Here is a 20,496-nt window from a genome sequence, read left to right on the forward strand (position 1 = left end):
CCGAGATTCGAACCACGGATTCGAACTACGGACAGCTGAGGCCTATATAGAGCTACAGAACGGGCCTGTCCTTTGCTATCGTGGCTTGGCTGACAGAAAAAAACTGGGAGTGGGAGGATTTATTATCCACAAAACACAGCTGGAAACATAGAGGAATACTATAGCATTATTAAAAAGGTGCTAGGTATCGTAATTAAACTTAATAAGACATGCAAGATGAAGATGGTACAGGCTTATGCGCCTACGTCCAGCCATGATGGCGCGTCAGTTGAAAGCTTCTATGAAGACGTGGAATCGGCAATAAGTAAAAACACAGTTTACTAAACTGATGGGAGGCTTCAATGCAAAAGGAGGGAAGAAACAGGGTGGAGACTAGGCAGTAGGAAATTATGGCATCGGTACTAGATATGCCAGAAGGAAGCTACTAGTATAATGCACAGTACACAATAATCTACGGATTTTAAATACCTTCTACTGAAAGCGAGTAACCGTAAGTGGACAAGAATGAGCCCTAATGCCAAAAATAAGAACGAAATATACTTCATAATGAGTGCACACCCAGGCATCGTGCAGGATGTGGAAGTGGTTGGCAAGGTACGATGCAGAGACCATAGAATCTGCTGGTAAGGATCTGCTGGTAAGGATCAGGTAACATCAGATCTGCTGAAACATGGAGGGCAGGTTGCTCGTATAAGGCGAGCCATTTGTTGACGTCAGTTTTGTCGGTTCCGCAAAATTTGCTACGGTCTAGAAAATAGGAAGAAATCACACGTGACGGGGCAGGCGTGGACTAGATGGATAGCGCACCGCCTTCAGGCATCGTGGATGGACAAAGCTGGCGTCTGCTACAGAGATCCAGAGTTAGGATGTTACGCAGCACTCCCAACAAAAGATGTAATGGGGAGTATTTATTTAGGAGATGTGAGTCTGCAGGAGAGCAGAATCATTGTGCACGGGGTGCACAAAATGCCAAACAGAGCAACCCAGGCTCAGCCCCGCAACACCAATGTCGTCGTCTTCTTTCGTTAGGTACCAATTCAGCTGCCCAACTAGAGAGGTATTTACAAACCTGTGTGACTATATATATATATATATATATATATATATATATATATATATATATATATATATATATATATATATATATCTTGTCACGTTACAACGTAACTGTAACCTGTAGATAATGGCACACAAGGACGTCAAACTGATTCGAACAACGGCAATACGACTTTATCGTTTTCCTCTGCACGCGCATCTTCGTCCTCTTCTGAACCGCGGCACATACAAGCCTGCCAGCATCTATGGAAATAATACTTTCAGAACTTGTACTAGTGGCATTACCCCCTTTCCCGAATAACATCGTCCCGATGTCACAACATAATTACCAGATGAAAAGAAAAGACATACAATAAGCAGTACACAAGGGGGTGTTCACAATCACTTTAAGTCTACTCAAGAAAATTTGACGAATAGTCACCGTTGGTAAATTGGATTCATCCTCGAAACATGGACGACGTGTGGCTGTTGTGAACGGCGGGATTTACGAGCCATGTCCTCGTCAAGAACCTCGTAGTTTACTTCGCTGAGACGGCGGAGAACTCTACAGGGACCAAAATAGCGGCGTAAAAACTTTTCCGACCAGCCCCGTTGTCGAATGGGAGTCCATAACCATTCTCGTTCTCCGGTTTGGTAAGAGACATCGCGACGACAAGCGTTGTACCGCAACGAGTCGGTGCATTTTTGCTTGTGGATTCCTTCGACTGCAAGCTTTCGAGCTGCGTCTGCCAGTCTCATAAATTCGTTCGTCTTGACACTAATCTGGCGTCTGTCTGGTAGAAGCATGGCATCCAGCATTGTAGTGACCTCCCTGCCATGAAGCAACCGGAATGGTGTGAATCCAGTTGTTTCTTGCCCAGCGGTGTTGTAAGCGAACGTGACTTAAGGGAGGATGTCATCCCAGTTTTTGTGGTCTTGGTCAATGTACATGGATAGCATGTCGGCGATCATCTTGTTTAGTCGCTCTGTAAGGCCGTTGATTTGTGGGTGGTATGCAGTAGTTTTTCGATGTACTGTGCCGCTAAGCTGCATGACATCTTGTATTATGCGGGCGGTAAAAGCTGTGCCACGATCAGTTATGACAACTGCTGGTGCTCCAGGTCGAAGGACGATGTTCTTCATAAAAAAGTGGGCAGTCTCAATGGCGGTGCCACGTTGTAATGCCTTCGTTTTGCAGTAGCGCGTCATGTAATCAGTAGCGACTACAATCCAGCAGTTGCCGTCACGAGACTTGGAAAAAGGTCCGAGTAGATTCAGGCCAATTTGTTGGAACGCTTGCGTCGGAGGCGTGACGGGCTTCAAAAAGCCAGCGGGGCGCTGATGTGGTGCTTTACGGCACGTGCACTTGTGACACGTCTTCACGTAATGCTTCACGTCTCGATTGTCTCGATTGAGCTTAGGCCAGTAATAGTGTTGGCGAATCCGGGCCAAGGTACATGTGAATCCTAAGTGGCCTGAGGAAGGCTCATCGTGACAGGCGGGCAAGACATCGGCTCGTAACGCTGGCGGGACGGCGAGCAGGTACTCAGTCGCGTAAGGGTCGAAGTTTCTTTTATAGAGGATATTTCTGCGAACGCAGAACGATGATGGCCAGCGGGCGAATGTTGGTGGTGGATGCGGCGTACGGCCTTCGAGAAATTCGATGAATTGTCGAAGCTCGGAATCGTTCCTCTGCTGTTCAGCCAAGTCAGATACACTAACGACGCAGAGAATATGGCCGTCGAGATCGTGATCACCTGGCGCTGTCTTAAGAGGAGCTCGGGAAAGGCAGTCCGCGTCAGTATGCTTCCGGCCAGACTTGTACGCGACTGTCAAATCAAACTCCTGAAGGCGTAAGCTCCACCTGGCCAGACGTCCGGAAGGGTCTTTAAGGTTCGCCAACCAGCAGAGCGCATGATGATCGGTAACAACTCTGAACGGGCGACCATACAGGTATGGTCTGAACTTAGCTATTGCCCAGACAACAGCTAGGCACTCCTTTTCAGTGGTTGTGTAATTCGCTTCCGCAGATGATAAAATCCGGCTCGCATAAGCAATTGGGCGTTCGACGCCGCCTTGCCACTGGACGAGCACTGCACCAAGGCCGATGTTACTGGCGTCTGTGTGTAGTTCAGTGTCGGCATATTCGTCATAGTGTCCGAGTAAGGGCTCAGACTGGAGACGCTGCTGGAGCTCGGAGAAAGTGCGTGTTTGCTGAGGGCCCCACACGAAGGGAACATCTTCTTTTGTCAGACGAGTGAGGGGTTCGGCAATGATTGCGAAATTTTGCACAAAGCGTCTGTAGTATGCGCAGAGACCTAAAAATTGACGCACATCACGTTTGTTGGCAGGTGGTGGAAAATCTGCGACAGCCAATGTTTTGTCTGGGTCCGGCCGAATACCATCAGGCCTAACAAGGTGGCCGAGGAACATTAAATTCGTTGTAACCAAAATGACATTTTTCTCGTTTCAGTGATAGGCCTGCCGTGCGAATTGCAGCAAACACAGATCTAAGTCGCTGCAAGTGCTGCTCAAAGGTTTGCGAGAAGACAACGACGTCGTCAAGGTAAACAAGGCATGCTTCTCACTTGAGACCGGAGAGCACTGTATCCATCATCCTCTGGAATGTCGCAGTGGCAGAACACAGACCGAATGGCAGCACCTTGAATTCGTACAGACCATCAGGCGTTATGAATGCTGTTTTCTCTCGGTCGCGTTCATCAACTTCGATCTGCCAGTATCCACTGCGTAAATACATAGAGGAGAAGTATCGGGTGCGTCGGAGGTGGTCTAGTGAGTCGTCGATGCGCGGAAGCGGATAAACGTCTTTCTTTGTGCCTTTGTTGAGTTTGCGGTAATTGACGCAAAATCGGAGAGTTCCGTCCTTCTTTTTTACTAGTACGACGGGGGACGACCATGGACTGTTAGAGGGTTGAATTACGCCATCTTTGAGCATCTGCCTCACTTGAGAACGTATTACCTCTTGTTCCTTTTGTGATACTCGGTAGGCGTGCTGACGTATGGGTCGCTCAGCATGGTCAGTGACAATGCGGTGCTTTACGGTTGGCGTTTGTTTTATCTTAGATGTAGACGCGAAACAGTCGCTAAACATGCGGAGAATACAGCAGATTTGTTCTTTCTGCGCACATGACAGCTTCGGATTGACATCAACTGTATCGGCTACCGCGGGGTCACTTTCAACGGCTGCAAAAATAGGGGCTATTATCGGACACGCTTCATCGTCAATGGCTTCGAAATGAGCGATAGTTGTTCGCTTGGCCAAATGTTGGTATGCTCCACTAATATTGGTGACCAACTACTCAGTCGTCCCACGTTTAAATTGAATTATGCCGCGGGCAACGCAGATTTGCCGAGACAAGAGCACCGAAAGATTGGCTTCAGCGATACCACTGCCGTCATGGTCTATGTCACCCTGTACAGTAACGAACATACTGAAGCGTGGTGGAAGTGTGACGGTGTCGTCCACAATGCGAAGCGCAGTCTTCTGCGGATCGGTATCTCTAGGCTTCGGGCCATAGTCGTGAGCAAACGTTACGAGGCAGTCTCGAAGGTTTATGACTGCGCCGTGCTCGCGAAGGAAATCCATGCCAAGGATAACTTTCCGGGAGCATTCGGGAAGCACAACGAAAAAAGCAACGAACGTCGACTCACAGATTTGCAGCCTTGTGGTGCATCTCCCAATTGGTGTCAAGAGATGACCACCTGCTGTGTGAAGGTTTAGTTCATGCCCCCAAGGAGTAGTGACTTTCCTGAGTTCAGCCACAAGTTCAGCGCCGATAACTGAGTAGTCGGCGCCGGTGTCGACCGGAGCAGTCACTGGATGGTTGTCGACAAGGACGGAAATGTCAGCAGAAACGGGTTCGTCCGCGATGTGAAGTGTCAGCTGAAAGGAATCGTCGAAGGTCGGCAGATGGGTTGGAGGAGGCTGCTTTGACGATAGCTTAACAGCGATCCCACCCCCGGAGGCTGCTGATTCTAGTTTCCCCGGCGTGGACTTGGGGACCTAGCGGATCGTCCCTCAACAACATCGGCGAAAGTAGAATATTGATTCGTGGACGTAGAGCGTCGAGGAGACGGAAAACGTGATTGGCGTCGCTGAATATTTGGATACGATAGACTTGCTAAGTATTCTGCGATGGCGCGGGGTCGTTCCCCGTCCCTGGGCTGACGAGCGTCTGGTCGAAATCCAGGTAGGCCCATCTGTGTGTACGGGCACTCCCAGTACAAGCAACCTGGTTCACCACAGTGCTAGCATAGTGGCCGATTTTCGGAAGCACGCCACACGCTAGATTTCCGCAAATTAGGTCGCGGATTCCCATAGTGTGGCGGGCCCGAGAAATACTGCGGAATCTGCAGACAAGCCGGTCTTTGGTTTTCATAGTGTGGCAGGCCCGAAAAGTGCTGTGGCGTCAGCAGGCTAGTCGGTCGGGGGAAATAGCTGGCTGCCGGTGCAGGAGTGCGTACAGCTTCCGCGTACGTTTGCAGACGAGCTTCGGTTGGAGGTGGCACTAATGGTCGTACCAGCTGCCGCACCTCTTCACGGACGACGTCTGTCAGAGCAGCCACTTGAGGCTGTGAAGGCACTGCGTGAAGCTTTTGCAGCTCGTCGCGTACAATGCTACGGACTAGCTCAGCAAGGACTCTCACGCTCGTGACACCGGGTGTTACCAAGGGTGCTGACAGACATGCAAGGTTGTCGGACTGCTCATACTGCGAAGACCGCTGTCTTAGCATTCGCTCCATTGTCGTTGTTTCACGGAGGAATTCTGCTACGGTAGCTGGTGGGTTTCGTACAAGTCCTGCAAACAGCTACTCCTTGACACCCCGCATCAGGATGCGTAACTTTTTGTCTTCCGTCATTTCAGAATCCGCTCGACAGAACAGACGAGACATCTCCTCAACGAACATGACCCCGCTTTCATTGGGTCTTTGATTGCGAGAATTGAGGAGACGTTCGGCTTGTTCTTTCCAGTCGGCGCTACCATACGTGTTCCGCAGCGGATTGCAAAACACCAGCCAGGTTGTCAGGGTGGCCTCGTGGTTCTCGAACCAAATACGCGCCAAATCCTCCAGGTAGAACTAAACATACCGCAGTTTCCGGTGGTCGTCCCACTCGTTGGCGATGGTGACTCGATCGTATTGGTCCAGCCAGTCTTCAACGTCTTCGTAGGGCTCCCCATGGAAGGGCTTTGGCGTTCGAGAGGCTGGTAGCCACGGAGCTGGTGGAGTCGCGGTCTGTTCAGTCTGGCTTGCAGTTGTCGCATATGCCATGATTCTGGAGCGTTCCGGAAGAGGGCTGAATTGGGGTGGTAGGCCTAGTTGCCGCCGACTGCGTCGAAGTTTGGCTGTTTCTACCAAGGCGTCGATGTTAGGGCCGAGATGTTCCTCGTGGTAACAGTGGATAGACTATTACCCAGCACTTACTCCAGTTGTCACGTTACAACGTAACTGTAACCTGTAGATAATGGCACACAAGGACGTCAAACTGAATCGAACAACGGCAATACGACTTCATCATTTTCCTCTGCACGCGCATCTTTGTCCTCTTCTGAACAGTGGCACATACAAGCCTGCCAGCATCTATGGAAATATTACTTTCAGAACTTGTTTTCGAAACTTGAATATATTTATTTATATTTATTTAAATATAGGAAGAAATTGGATACCTTATGGCTCGTTGTTCCGAGTGTTGACACAATAATATTGAAATATAACAGACAATAGTGTCATCGAGTGTAGAGGGGAAGTTATTAGACCAAATAATAAGGTAAATGTGATGAAAGAAAAGTGCTTGAAAAGATAACTTGATGAGCGCAGGAACTGAACCTCTGACCTTCAAATAAAGCGTTCGATGCTCTACCACCTAACTACCACGGCGGCTCTCGCCCCAGCTACTTTATTGGGTATATATGTGAGTTTAAACTTGGCAGTGTCAGTCAGCGCCATCTGTAGCCATGGCCGCGAGTGTGGCACACTCATTTAAGAGCTTGTGTGTTGTAACATAGCACGTGAGGTTATTACGAGCTGGCAGCTGACCAATAGTTCATCTTATTCAACTTAAGGCAGCATGTCTGCCAGTACGAGACCCTCGTTAATGAAGAAGGGAATCAAGTCGATACTGAAGGGCTTGTTTTTCCGTGTTTTGACACATAATTATTAAAATCAAACAGACAATAATGACACGAAAGTGTAGGGGAGGGTATTTGACCAAATCGTAAGGTAAGTGTGAAGAAAGAAAAGTGGGTGAAAAGATAACTTGCCGTGGACAGGAAACGAACCTGTGACCTTCGAATATCGCGTTAGATGCTCCACCACTGTGCTACCGTGGCGGCTATCTTCCCAGCCGCTTTATTGGGTATATATGTGAGTTTAAACGTGGGAGTGACAGTCAGCGCCATCTATAGCCATAGCCGCGAGTGGGGCAGACACTTTTACGAGCCTGTATGGCATAACGTCGCCCGTGAACGTAATACGAGCTGGCAGCTGACCAATAATCCCTCGTATACAACCTATCGCACCAAGTCTGCCAACGAGACTCTCGCTAATGAATAAGGGAAAGAAGTGGACACTGAAGGAGTTCTTTTTCCGTGTTTTGACACAATAATATATAAATTTAACAGATAATATTGCCAAGAAAAGTATAGGGGAAATTATACCTAATTGAAAAGTAACTGTGAAGAAACAAAAGTGGGCGAAAAGAGAATTTGCCTTGGGCAGGAACCAAACCTCCGACCTTGGATTTTTTATTTGTGGGGTTTAAAGGCACACAACCGCCATATGAATATGAAAGACTTCGTAGTGGAGGGCTCTGGAAACTTCGACCGCCTGGGGTTTTTTAACGTGTGCCCAAATCTGAGCATAAGGGCCTACAACATTTTCGCCTCCATCGGAAATGCAGAAGCTACAGCAAAGATTTGATCCCGCAAACTGCGGGTCAGCAGCCGAGTACCTTAGCCACTAGACCACAGCGGAGGGGCAGTGCGACCTCGGAGTAACGCGTTCGACGCCCTACCACTGTGCTACCACAGCGGCTATCTTCTCAGCCACTTTGTTGGGTATATATGTGAGTTTAAACGTGGAAGTGCCATTCAGCACTTTCTGTAGCCATTGCGGCGAGTGTGGCATACTCTTTTATGAGCCTTTATGGCGTCACGTAGCCCGTGAACCTATTACGAGGTGGCAACTGACCAATAGTCTCTCGTATACAACCTAAGGCACCAAGTCTGCCGGTACGAGACCCTCGTTACTGAATAAAGGAAAGAAGTGGATACTTGACAGGTCGTTTTTCCGTGTTTCGAGACAATATATTGAAATCTAACAGACAATATAGCCAAGGAACGCATGGGAGAGGTTATTGGACAAAATGTTAAGGTAAATGTTAAGAAAAAAAAGAGACTGAAAAGATAACTTGCCGTCAGCAGGAAGGAAACCTGCGACCTTCGAAATCGCATTCGATGCTCTACCACTGAGCTACAACGGCGGCTATCCTCCCAGCCACTTTGTTGAGTATATTTGTGAATTTAAACGTGGGAGTGTCAGTCAGCACCCTCTGTAGCCATGGCGGCGAGTGTGGCACACTCTTTTATGAGCCTGTGTGTCGTCAAGTAGCACGTGAGCTTATTACAAGCTTGCAGCTGACAAATGGTTCCTTGTATTCAACCTAAGGCTCCAATTGTGCCAATACGAGAACTGGGTTAATGAAGAAGGGAGAGAAGTGGATACTTAAGAAATCGTTTTCTGTGTTTTGACACAATATTATTAAAACCTAAAAGACAATAATGCCAAGAAAAGTATAGGGAAGGGTATTAAACCAAATTGTAAGGTAAGTGTGAAGAAAGAAAAGTGGTTGAAAAGATGACTTGCCGGAGGCAGGAACCGAACCTGCGACCTTCGAAGAATGCGCTCGATGCTCTACCACTGTGCTACCACGGCGGCTATCTTCCCAGTCACTTTATTGGGTATATATGTAAGTTTAAACGTGGGAGTGTCAGTCAGCGCCATCTGTATTCATGCCTGCGAGTGTTGCACTTTCTCTTATGAGCCTGTGTGTTGTCAATTAGCACGTGAGTTTATTACGAGCTTGCAGCTGACAAATAGTTCCTCGTATTCAACCTAAGGCACCAAGTCTGTCAATAAGAGAACTTGGTTAATGAAGAAGGGAAAAAATTGGATACTTAGGGTCTGTTTTTCCGTCTTTTGACACGATATATATTTATATCTAACAGACGATAATGCTAAAGAAAGTAAGGGGGATGTTACTAGTTTAAATCTAAAGTAAATGTGAAGAAAGAAAAGTGGGTGAGAAGACAACTTGCCGTGGGCAGAAACCAAACCTACGACCTTCCATTTTTTTATTTGTGGGGTTTAACGTCCCAAAACCATCATATGATTATAAGAGACTTCGTAGTGAAGGTCTCCGGAAATTTCGGCCGCCTGGGGTTCTTTATTGTGTGCTCAAATCTGAGCACACGTGCCTACAACATTTCCGCCTCCATCGGAAATGCAGCCGCCGCAGCCAAGATTTGATCCCACGACCTGCGGGTCAGCAACCGAGTACCATAGCCACTAGACCATCGCAGCGGGGCAGTGCGATCTTGGAGTGACGCGTTCGATGCTCTACAACTGTGCTACCATGGCCGCTATCCTCCCAGCCACTTTATTGGGTATATGAGTGAGTTTGAACATCGGAGCGCCATTCAGCGCTTTCTGTAGCCATGGCGGCGAGTGTGGCACACTCTTTTATGAGCCTCTATGGCGTCACGTAGCCCGTGAACCTATTACGAGGTGGCAGCTAACCAATTGTGTTTCCTATACAAGCTAAGGCACCAAGTCTGCCAGCACGATACCCTCGGTAATGAACAAATGAATAAAGTGCATATTTAAAGGCTCGTTTTTATGTGTTTTGACAAAATGAACATGAAATATAACAGACAATATAGCCAAGGAAAGTATAGGGGAGGTTACTAGACTAAATTGAAAATTTAATGTGCAGAAAAAAAAAAGTGGATGGAAAGTTCACTTGCCATTGACAGGAACCGAATCTGCAACCTTCGAAAAACGCGTTCGATGCTCTACCACTGTGCTACCCTGGCGGCTATCTTCCCAGTCACTTTATTGGGTATATATGTGAGTTTGAACATGAAAGCGTCAGTCAGTGCCATCTGTAGCAATGGCGTCGAGTGTGGCACACCTTTTTATGAGCCTCAGTTGCGACACAAAGCACGTGAACTTATTACGGGCTAGCAGCTTACCAATAGTCCCTCGTATACAACCTAAGGTACCAAGTGTTCCAGTACGAGACACTCGGTAATGAATAAATTGATGAACAGGATACTTAAGGGCTCGTTTTTTGTGTTTTGTCACTATCATACTCAAATCTAACAGAAAATAATGCCAAGGAAAGTATAGGGGAGGTTATTGGATTAAATTTCAAGGTAATTGAGAAGAAAGAAAAGTGGTTGAAAGGATAACTTGATGTGGGCAGGAACCGAACCTCCGACCTTCGAATAACGCGTTCAATGCTCTAGCACTGAGGTACCACGGCGGCTATCCTCCCAGCCAATTTATTCCGTATATAGGTGAATTTAAATATGACAGTGTCAGTCTGCGCCATCTGTAGCCATGGCGGCGAGTATGGCAGACAATTTTATTAGCCTGTATAGCGTCACGTAGCCCGTGAACTTATTACGAGCTTGCAGCTGACCAATGGTCCCCCATATACAACCTAAGGCACCATGTCTGCCAGTACTAGACCCTTGTTGAATAAAGGAAGAAGTGGATACTGAAGGCTCGTTTTTTGTGTTTTAACACAATATTATTGAAATCTAACAGACAATAATGCCAAGGAAAGTATAGAAGAAATTATTAGACCACATTGAAAAGTAAATGTGAGGAAAAAAATTGGTGAAAAGATAACTTACCCTGGGCAGGTACCGAACCTGCGACCTACCAATAACGCGTTCGATGCTGTACAACTGTGCTGCCGCTGCGGATATCCTCCCAGCCGCTTCATTGGGTATATATGTGAATTGAAAACTGGTAGTGTCATTCAGCGCTCTCTCTAGCCATGGAGGCGAGGGTGGCACACTCTTTTTTGGAGCCTGTATGGCGTAACGTAGCCCGTGAACTTATTACGAGCTGGCAGCTGATCAATAGTCCCTCGTATACAAAATAAGGTACCAAGTATGCCAGTATGAGACCCTCGGTAATGAACAAGGAAATGAAGTGCATATTTAAAGGCTCGTTTTTATGTGTTTTGACAAAATAAAAATGAAATCTAACAGACAATATAGCCAAGGAAAGTACAGGGAAGGCTATTCACTCTAAAAAATATCGAGTAAAAAGGGTGTCTTTTTGTCCAACAACAATAATCGTCATCAGTCTTGCGTGCGCTTCCTTTCTTGAAAACTCAGCGCTGGCCACTTTCCTATCGAGAATGCAATGTAACCCCGATATTGGGCATAACGATCGTGACCGGAATGTGCCGGTCGCGGGGCGATAGCGCAAGGATGGAACGCAATATAGATAACGATTATTGTTGTGGGACAAAAAGACACCCTTTTTACTCGCTCTTTTTTTGGAGTGTAGAACCAAATTTAAAGGTAAGTTTGAAGAAAGAAAAGTGGGTGAAAAGGTAACTTGCCGTCGGCAGGAACCGAACCTGCGACCTTCGAATGCGAATTCAATGCTCTACCACTGAGCTACCATGGCGGCTATCCTCCCAGCTACTTTGTTAAGTACATATGTGAATTTAAACTTGGGAGTGTCAGTCAGCGCTGTCTGTAGCCTTGGCGGCGAGTGTGGCACACTCTTTTATGAGCCTGTGTGTCGTCATGTAGCAACCGAACCTGCGACCTTCGAATGCGAATTCAATGCTCTACCACTGAGCTACCATGGCGGCTATCCTCCCAGCTACTTTGTTAAGTACATATGTGAATTTAAACTTGGGAGTGTCAGTCAGCGCTGTCTGTAGCCTTGGCGGCGAGTGTAGCACACTCTTTTATGAGCCTGTGTGTCGTCATGTAGCAGGTGATGTTATTACGAGCTGGCAGCTGATGAATCGTTCATCGTATGCAATCTAAGGCACTAAGTCTGCCAGTACGAGACCCTCGTTACGGTATAAAGGAAAGAAGTGGATACTTTGGGCCGGTGTTTCCGTGTTTTGACAGGATATATTGAAATCTACCATGAAAAGACCTATCAGAGCTGCACTCATATTCGAAAATGATCTTACTGACTTCCAGCTAGAGGCCTTGCCTTGCAACAGGAAAGCTGCTACTCATCGCTTATAAACTTCTTTATTTTTATGCAAGTTGGCAATGATGGGTCTGATCTCACTAGTTAGAAAGTGGCTGAAGCATGCATTCTCAAAATCAAGGTATAGTTACTGATTTTTTATACAAACTTTTTCATGGCACCGCCACTCATCTCACTGCAGTAATGTAAAATTACGAACGAAAATTGGGATGCCCTAGTGTGTGCGGTTTTGACTTTTTGTGCTCTAGCTCACTAAATTGGTATGCTGTCAAACACAGTTACAATGTGCAAGCGATGTTTACGATACTCTTGCTAGGTTCCCAGCACTAAATTTTTGCACTCACGACGGCTCCAGGTTACCAGTTTAAAATTCAATGCAGAAATTACAACTGCCGGTCTTGAACATCACCTATCGAAGGCTGTGTCTTGAAGTGCGATTTCGAAAGAAAATTTCAAACTGGATAATGACAAAGAAGTAAACATCATTTACAAGGTACAGGTTTGTTTCACGCTCACTAACGTGGAAGAACATTAACAATGAGTACGACATCTTGAGTTTAGTGTTATACAGCTCCATGCAACAAAATTATGGGTGTGCTTATGAGCTCCGTATCGGGCATGTCGTCTGGTACTGCAACTACTGCTGGTCCTCGCCACCTCGGACGTCGTCTGAACCTTACTACGAACAGGACAGCACCCGCTTTGCATCTGCCGCGCAGCCTTCACCAAACAACTACAGAAGGTTCAACAGCTGATCTCCGTCACCTCATGGTCGTCAGTCACGTTCGCCTCCAGGACGTCGACAGTCGTCTCGCTCACCGCAGACTCGCAGGCCGTTAACTCCATTCAACTCCGCTTCTGCCTATCCAGAAAACTAAACGGTGCAGCGCCCGTAGGTGACGCTGCTTTATCGACTTCCTCCACAAATCTCCTTTTGACGCTTACAACGAGACAAAGTTTACCCTTATATCTACTGGAGCGCACATTTCTGTAATGAGCGCGAACCCTCGCCGATGCCTACATAAAGTGCTCACGCCTGCCGCTTCCCGCACACTCCGAGTTGCTCATGGGAGAACCCCTGCCATTCAAGGGATGTGCACGGCCCGAGTGTCCATTGCCAGTAATCCTACATTACTTCAGTTTGCCGTCATTGAAATGTGTCCTCATGACCTAATACTTGGCTTGGACTTCCTGTCACGTCATTCTGCTCTCATTGATTGTGCCACTGGTGCTCGTCAGCTTAAGCTGCCGCAGCTCGCCAATTTTCCAGCTGACCATTCTGCCGTTTATGCTGCCATCACCACGTTCGCTTGCCTCCGCAAGCTGCTACATACGTCACTTTGTCGTGCTCACGTGATGTCCCGATGGTTACTTCCTTGCCCCTCCTATAGTCGACGTACTAATGGCCCGAGATCTCGCCCTTGCTCACTCTGTTGTCTCCGTTACTGATAATACAGTGGTTATACGTCTACTGAACGTCAGTCTCGTGACTCAAGTTCCGCAAGACGTGTCTTTGGGCACCCTATCTACGCTTGACAGATTTAACGTTACTGATCTGGATACCGATGCTACACCCCCCTATCTCGGCCGCAAATACACTGTGCCTGCCAATGACATTAACAAGATGATTGCTCCCGATCTCACCCCTGCTCAAACTGCCGGACTCCGTCGTCTGCTAACATCATATAGAGACATCTTCGACTTTGACCACCACCCTCTCGGCCAAACAACTTCCGTGACTCGCCAGATCAACACTGGTGATGCCAGTCCTATACGGCGGCGTTCATATCGCGTATCCCACAAGGAACGCGAAGTAATCCAGAATGAGATGGACAAAATTATCACTAAAGGCGTCATAGAACCATCATCCAGCCTCTGTGCCGCTGGGTTGGCGAGGGCTCTATCTTAGGGTCTTCTCCCAAACATTCTGGATCATTCGGCTCTCGCGCCCCGTCGATGTTTCCGATGACAAGGTCGTACAGGGGGGTCGTCATGCTTAGAGCAGTAACCTTCCCGCTGAAGTACGGGGTTTCGACCTCAATCTCTGCTTCGGGAAGCATCCGAATCGTACTGTCAATTAGGCAGACTGGTTTTGTTTCACCTGTTAACTCACTTTCCCGTACGAAATTTCTTCGCACGATAACAGTGGAGCTACCGGGGTCTTTCTTAACACCGTAACCTTTTTGCCCGCAACTTTTCCTGGCAGCGTTGGCATTCCCTTCGTAACACTGGTTGGCTGTTTTGTCATTAGAGCACCCACAATAGGAATTTCCTCCCCATTTTTCAACTCTACGAATCCATCGGTGACGGCATTATTACCGGATTTCGGTGCCGCTTGCGCACAGGATACCTGGTGAGTTTGACTCGCTCCGTTTCGACATGCGTCTGCTTTGTGCCCAGTCTGACCACGTTTGAAACATTTTACAACCGTAGAGCTCGTGAAGATCGTTCGACAGTTTTTCGCGCGATGACCCACTCGGTTACACAGAAAACATCGCGGAATGCTCTCCGGTGCACGCTTCTTTTCTTCGGGTGCCGATTTCTTCGAATCTTCGGGACAATCCTTCTTGACCTTGGCCAAATTAGTTCCACCTTGCGCTTCCAAGAATTGATCAGCCAATTCAAGCATGCCTTCAAGTGACTCAGCCTTCCTCTTTTTCAAGTACAGCGACAGGCTTAGGTGGCAACTAGTAAGAAATTGTTCTCTAATTAGGAGCTCTCTAAGCTCATCGTACTCCTGCGCTGTCCCTGAAAGTTCAATCCATCTGTCGAAATAATGGCAAAGTCGGGCGGCATACTGCGTAGCCATCTCACCATCAGCTGGCTTTCCAGTCCGAAATCTGTCCCGGAATCCTTCCACAGTAAATCTAAATCGCTTCAGCAAAGCAGTTTTCACCTTTGTATAGTTGGCTGCATCGGTCGGCGTCAGCCTACCGTACACACTGAGCGCTTCACCACTCAAGCAAGTACTCAGAGCAGTTGCCCATTGATGTTCCGGCCAATTCTGGCTCCTTGCAATCGTCTCAAATCTGTGAAGGTACGCGTCAAGGGCGTCCTTCCTTTCATCAAACGCTACGAGCAGCTTGCTTTGGTTCAAGCGGAAGCCGTGGTCCTCCCGTTCGCTGCTTTCAACTCTAGCTTGGACCGGAGTTTTACTTCGCTGTTGCAAACGAGGCCGCTCGAGTTCTATCTCGTGCTGTCGGTGCCGTTCCCTTTCCTCTCTTTCTTCTTTCGCCCTCTCAGCTGCCAGTCTTTCTCTCTCCAGCTCCAACTTCAATTGCTGCTTCCTTTCTTTTCTCGCCCTTTCGGCTGCCAACTTTTCTCTCTCCAGCTCCAACTTCAATTGTTGCTCTCTTTCTTCCTTCAGCTGTCCCTCCTTTGCCTCTCTTTCTTCTTTCGCCATTTCAGTGGCCAGCCTTTCTCTCTCCAACTCAGCTGCTTTTTCTTCCTTGGCCCTCTCAGCTGCCAACCTCTCTTTCTCCACTGCCTCTTTCTCCTTCTAGCTTACCCACTTCCGTAGTTCGGCGCCACAAAGACCCATCTTCTCACCGAGAGCAAATAACTTTTCGAGATCCATGGTGTCTCGCAAATAAAGTCTTGCCGCGTGTAAAACGTATCTGCCTAAATCAGTCTATCGGAACACTCTCTTGCACTCGTTAACGAGAACACTGAGCAAAATCGTTCCGATAGCACTATCAACAACTCGAGGCTCGTTCTCACTACTTTGGACACACTGTGCACCAAAAGGTCCTGTCGCAGACGCCAGATTAATTGTCACGGGTCCCGTTAATTTGGGAGGCGATCGCCGGGCTAATTCCAAGGGCCGAAGTACCAGCCCCGCAAACCGCACCACGAAAGCGTGGACAATTTAGAAGTGGTCCTTTTTGGCGCGCCAGCGGACGCCGGCTGTGGCCCAAAGAACAAGTCAGAGCCGAGAGTTGATAAACAAAACAGAATTATATTCTCAATAATTGCAGATCAAAAACAATACACAAGTATGCACACTCCACAATAGTTGAATACAATATGTCACCCACCAAACAACGTACTACACAGTATAATCAGCCACACTCGAAACAACGGAAACTGACAACAATACGCACTACAATGCAGTCGCATACATTGAACAACCAAGACACCTAAAGACTAAAGAGATAGAAAACCGATTCAGTCCAAAGTTCTTGGAACAAAAGTCTGGATGATACTCTTCCGAGAATCACTCACTCAAAGTCCAGCGTTGTTGTCGTTCCGCTGCCCCCGAAGTTTCTCTTCCAGGAAACCGCGCCGAAGTTTCTCTTCCAGGAAACCTCACGTCTTCAATATGCCACTCTCCAAGCTTCAAACTTCTTCGCCGGAAACACGTCGGCTTCACACACGCAGCTGTTGCCACGCGTCTTCGCTCGATAGCGGTAGACACACGCTCTTGCCTGTAGCTCGAGCCTTCAGCCCTCAGGTGGAAATCCTCTTATTCTCCTGTTTTGTCCCTACGGACAAAACCTCCGCCGACTACACGGCGGAATCCCTACGCGCTCTGGCGCCAACTTCCGTCTTCTCCTTCCGTCTCACCTCGGCTGCTCCATTAAATACCTTCCGCGCGAGATTCGAGAAAGTTTTCGTCATTTCGTCGGCGCGATACGCAGCGAAGGCTGGGGAGAGGGCAAGACGGCTCGAAGGCCGTCCGCGACGGATGACTCAACTCGGCATCACCCCGCCCCTTTCCATCTAGGAATTTCGAGGGCTTGCTCGGCCGCCGATGTGGGGTGAGGAGGTTCGTCGGCGAACCTACACTTCCGAGGGAGAGAGTCGCGCGCCCGGGGAGCCTTTAGATGTTTGTTTTCTTTTCTTTTTTTTTCGTTGACCTCGCGGCGTCACTCCGGCGTTTCGTCGCGAGAATTTGGCGGCGCGCTCTTTTTGAGCGCTTGTTCTGTGACACAAGTGTACACAAAAATATATATCAACTTCGTTACAATCGACTCAAGGAGTAAAAAAATGCAGCCAAGACAGCTTGCCATTGAATCTTTTACATGAAATTGATATCCACAAATCATTAGATTCACTGTATTGTATTTGAATTTAGTCCATAAGAATGTTTAAAAACCACACTTTTTAAAGTTATTTTTTTGCCCTCTGCTGCACTGTAAATATAAATTATATCCCATCTATAACACTAACAGAACTAAAAAACGGTATGTTTATAGTGAGTGTACTGAATCAAATATATGCAACAAAATATAAAAGTAAGTGTATAATGGCTTCAAAAACGCCTTGACGACCAATCACCTGAGCCAACTACTTGCCCTGTGATATTTCAGTTCTCTCTGAAGAGAATAAGAGCTTTCCAATTTAGTATACAAAAATTGGCACTATTGCAACCCATCATGTAAACCATTTAGGTATATATAAGCTAGTAATGACCAAAGCACTTAGACTTGAGAGTGTGCAAAAAGGGCATACCTTTTGTGAATGAAAAAGCTTCTGCTGAAATAACTTGTAAGGTTTGTTTCCAATTAAAAAAAATAATTGATTATATTTCAGTCCCTCTGTTTCTAAGTGAAAAAAATGAATTGATTCTATTTCATTAACAACACTAGGGTATTAAATCTGTTCCTTTTATGGTAGAAGTGACATCAAAGATACTAAGTAGCTTTCACGTTCAAAACTACAAACAGAGCTTAAGAGAAAGAACAAAACTTTTTAGTGAAGCTTCACCTTCAAAGAATCTTCTGCCTTCATGATATGTGCGCCACTATGGTTTAAATATTTTTTTTTACTTTTCCAACCTTTCGCCACTGGTCTTTACCTGGAGATAACACCAGCCGTATAACCTGCAGAAGCTTTAATAAACGCCAGTAGTTAGCAGTGTCTTCATATTCCTGTTTTTCATCCGTGTGTCTAAACTTTGCTGCAAATACTCAACGGCAGGTAGCACCGCATTGTCACTATAATGTAGGAATTGTCACTTTCATACAGCTCTATTGGTTCATGACAAAGCATATCCTTTTTTCTGATTTTAATAGATCATTTTCTTAATTTTTGTGTTTTTCCCACCTTCAAATATTATCGCACAGGTAATAGGTTCTTGCATGTATCGGTGTCACTTACCAGTGTTGCATTAGCACTCTATTCAAACTGTCAGAAGATAGCTGCATTTAGTTAAATGCAGCATAGTACGATTTGTATCTTTCGTTTACTCATGCAGGCTAGTACTAGATAGCAAGCTATTAAAGTAAGCACAGACGAAATTGATATGTTGTCTAAATGTTCCTCATGTCTGTGCAGCTAGTACTCACCACTAGGACACATTGCTTCAAGGTATAAACACGGGCAAGCACAGAGTCCAGCAACCACTTTAAAATGTTTTTATCTCTTAAATCAAAAAGCCATTTGATGACTTTCTTTCACTGTAACAAATGTAGGTTAATACTAGTTGTGCTATTTACCATAGTTGTTTTCTAGTACCACCTCAATGCTAAATTCACAACCAAACCAGTACGAAAACGCAGAATTTTTTAACTTTATCACCAGCTATAAAATTTAGTCGCGCTGTACACATATCGAATTACTCTTTGCCTACAGAAAGAAAACTCCGATAATCAGCTGATACGAACTATCATATTTTACTAAGTGTTATCTCTCTATGAACAAAATCCCTATAATGGACCATATTCTTCGTGTACTAAATATTCTACTATCGTTCTACACAGAAAATATTGTGCTAACCATTTTGGAGATTAACAGATTTTAAAAAATAATTCCTGGGGTTTTACGTTTCAAAATCAAGATATCAATATGAAGGACGTCGTGGTGGAGGGGCCGGGAAATCTTTCCATGTGGTCACCTTTATAGCACGTGCACTGACATTGCACAGTACACGGGCCCCTACAACTACCCATCCATCACAACGCGACTACCACTGCTGGCATCCAACAAGTGGCCTTCGGGTCAGCAGCCAACCGCCGTAACCACTACACTACCATTGCAGACAAAGCGCAGATTCTTTTTATTATTTTTAAAGGCGCTTTACAAGTCGTGGTTTCTAGCTTTCGGGAATAATTCACATGCTCTTTTAGATTTCTTGAGCTAGAAGTTCTCTCTGGCTGTTGGCACCTCGGTGCTACCGGCCGTAGCCACCTTTCATCAGAAGACGCGGAGGAGTTGAACTTCGGCCCGACGGGGAGGACGTACACGCCGGTAGCCTGCAGCGCACCAAGATTTCACGGTAGATATTGTCTCGTCTTACAGCGCAGCGGCGTACCGGCACCATAAACAGAGGCTCACCTAACGTCACCAGCATAAAGGAAGGCGCACACATTACATGGCTCCACTATGGTGCTGACAAGCCCGAACACTGTCGGCATAGAGTATTGTAACTGCTGTGGAGAAGTAACCAGAGCGAAATGAATATGTCACACTCGAAATGTAAACACGACAAACACAATCAATCCGCGATTTCTGTAAATGCTGTATTTTCTGCTCTAAATACGCACTCCGTCTCAGAAAAAGCATGCATGATACAAGCCGCGCGATAACGACATCGAGAAAGGAGCACTACGTTCATGTCTTCGATTTTACTCGAAGCGACCTAATCTGTAATATTGCGTAGGTACTACACGACACAGATCATTAGCGGCACAAGCTGTAACCCAAACGGCGAGTAAATGGGAAGTTAGGCACTCACCTCCAAGATGCAAGCCAGATAAATAAGCAGCACCAGCCGGGTCCCGTTCCGTGTGTGCGTCCTGACTTCTAGGAGGGCAGTCAGGCTAGGGACTAGAGTGGTGAGTGCCGACAGATGAGTGACAATGGCGGTGTGACCGCCGCGGTCGAATGGTTCCTCTTTCCGCGATGCCCACCTAAACCGCCGTTTGCGAACAAATACAGTTTCGTAGAATGAAACTGGTGCAGAACACGTCACGATGATGGATGCAATGATGATTTACGACGGCCATATTAGTATAAATTTCTGGAAGTCATCCGTATTGCGAATGATCACTTTCGTCAAATTTTCGTAGACGAAGGAGACCCTTGTTTTTTGCACAATTCAGTGTAACATAATTGGCAAACGTGTGCTGTATACATAATATTCGGGAAGTTGTGAAGTCTGTGATTCTTAAACGTGGGCTGTATCCTTGATGTTGGTGAAGGGGTGGAGTGTGTTTATTTCCTGGACACAACGTCCGCTTT

At 46.7% G+C, this 20,496-nt stretch overlaps 1 non-coding gene across 1 annotated transcript; it reads right to left on the bottom strand.

Annotated features, from left to right (window-relative positions):
- Window positions 1–11,695: 11,695 nt before the first annotated feature.
- Window positions 11,696–11,766, bottom strand: TRNAA-CGC (transfer RNA alanine (anticodon CGC)). The gene has a single exon. It is a non-coding gene; the product is annotated as a tRNA-Ala (tRNA).
- Window positions 11,767–20,496: the final 8,730 nt, after the last annotated feature.

Source organism: Rhipicephalus microplus, chromosome X, assembly GCF_043290135.1.
Source record: "Rhipicephalus microplus isolate Deutch F79 chromosome X, USDA_Rmic, whole genome shotgun sequence".
NCBI classification, from domain to species: domain Eukaryota; kingdom Metazoa; phylum Arthropoda; class Arachnida; order Ixodida; family Ixodidae; genus Rhipicephalus; species Rhipicephalus microplus.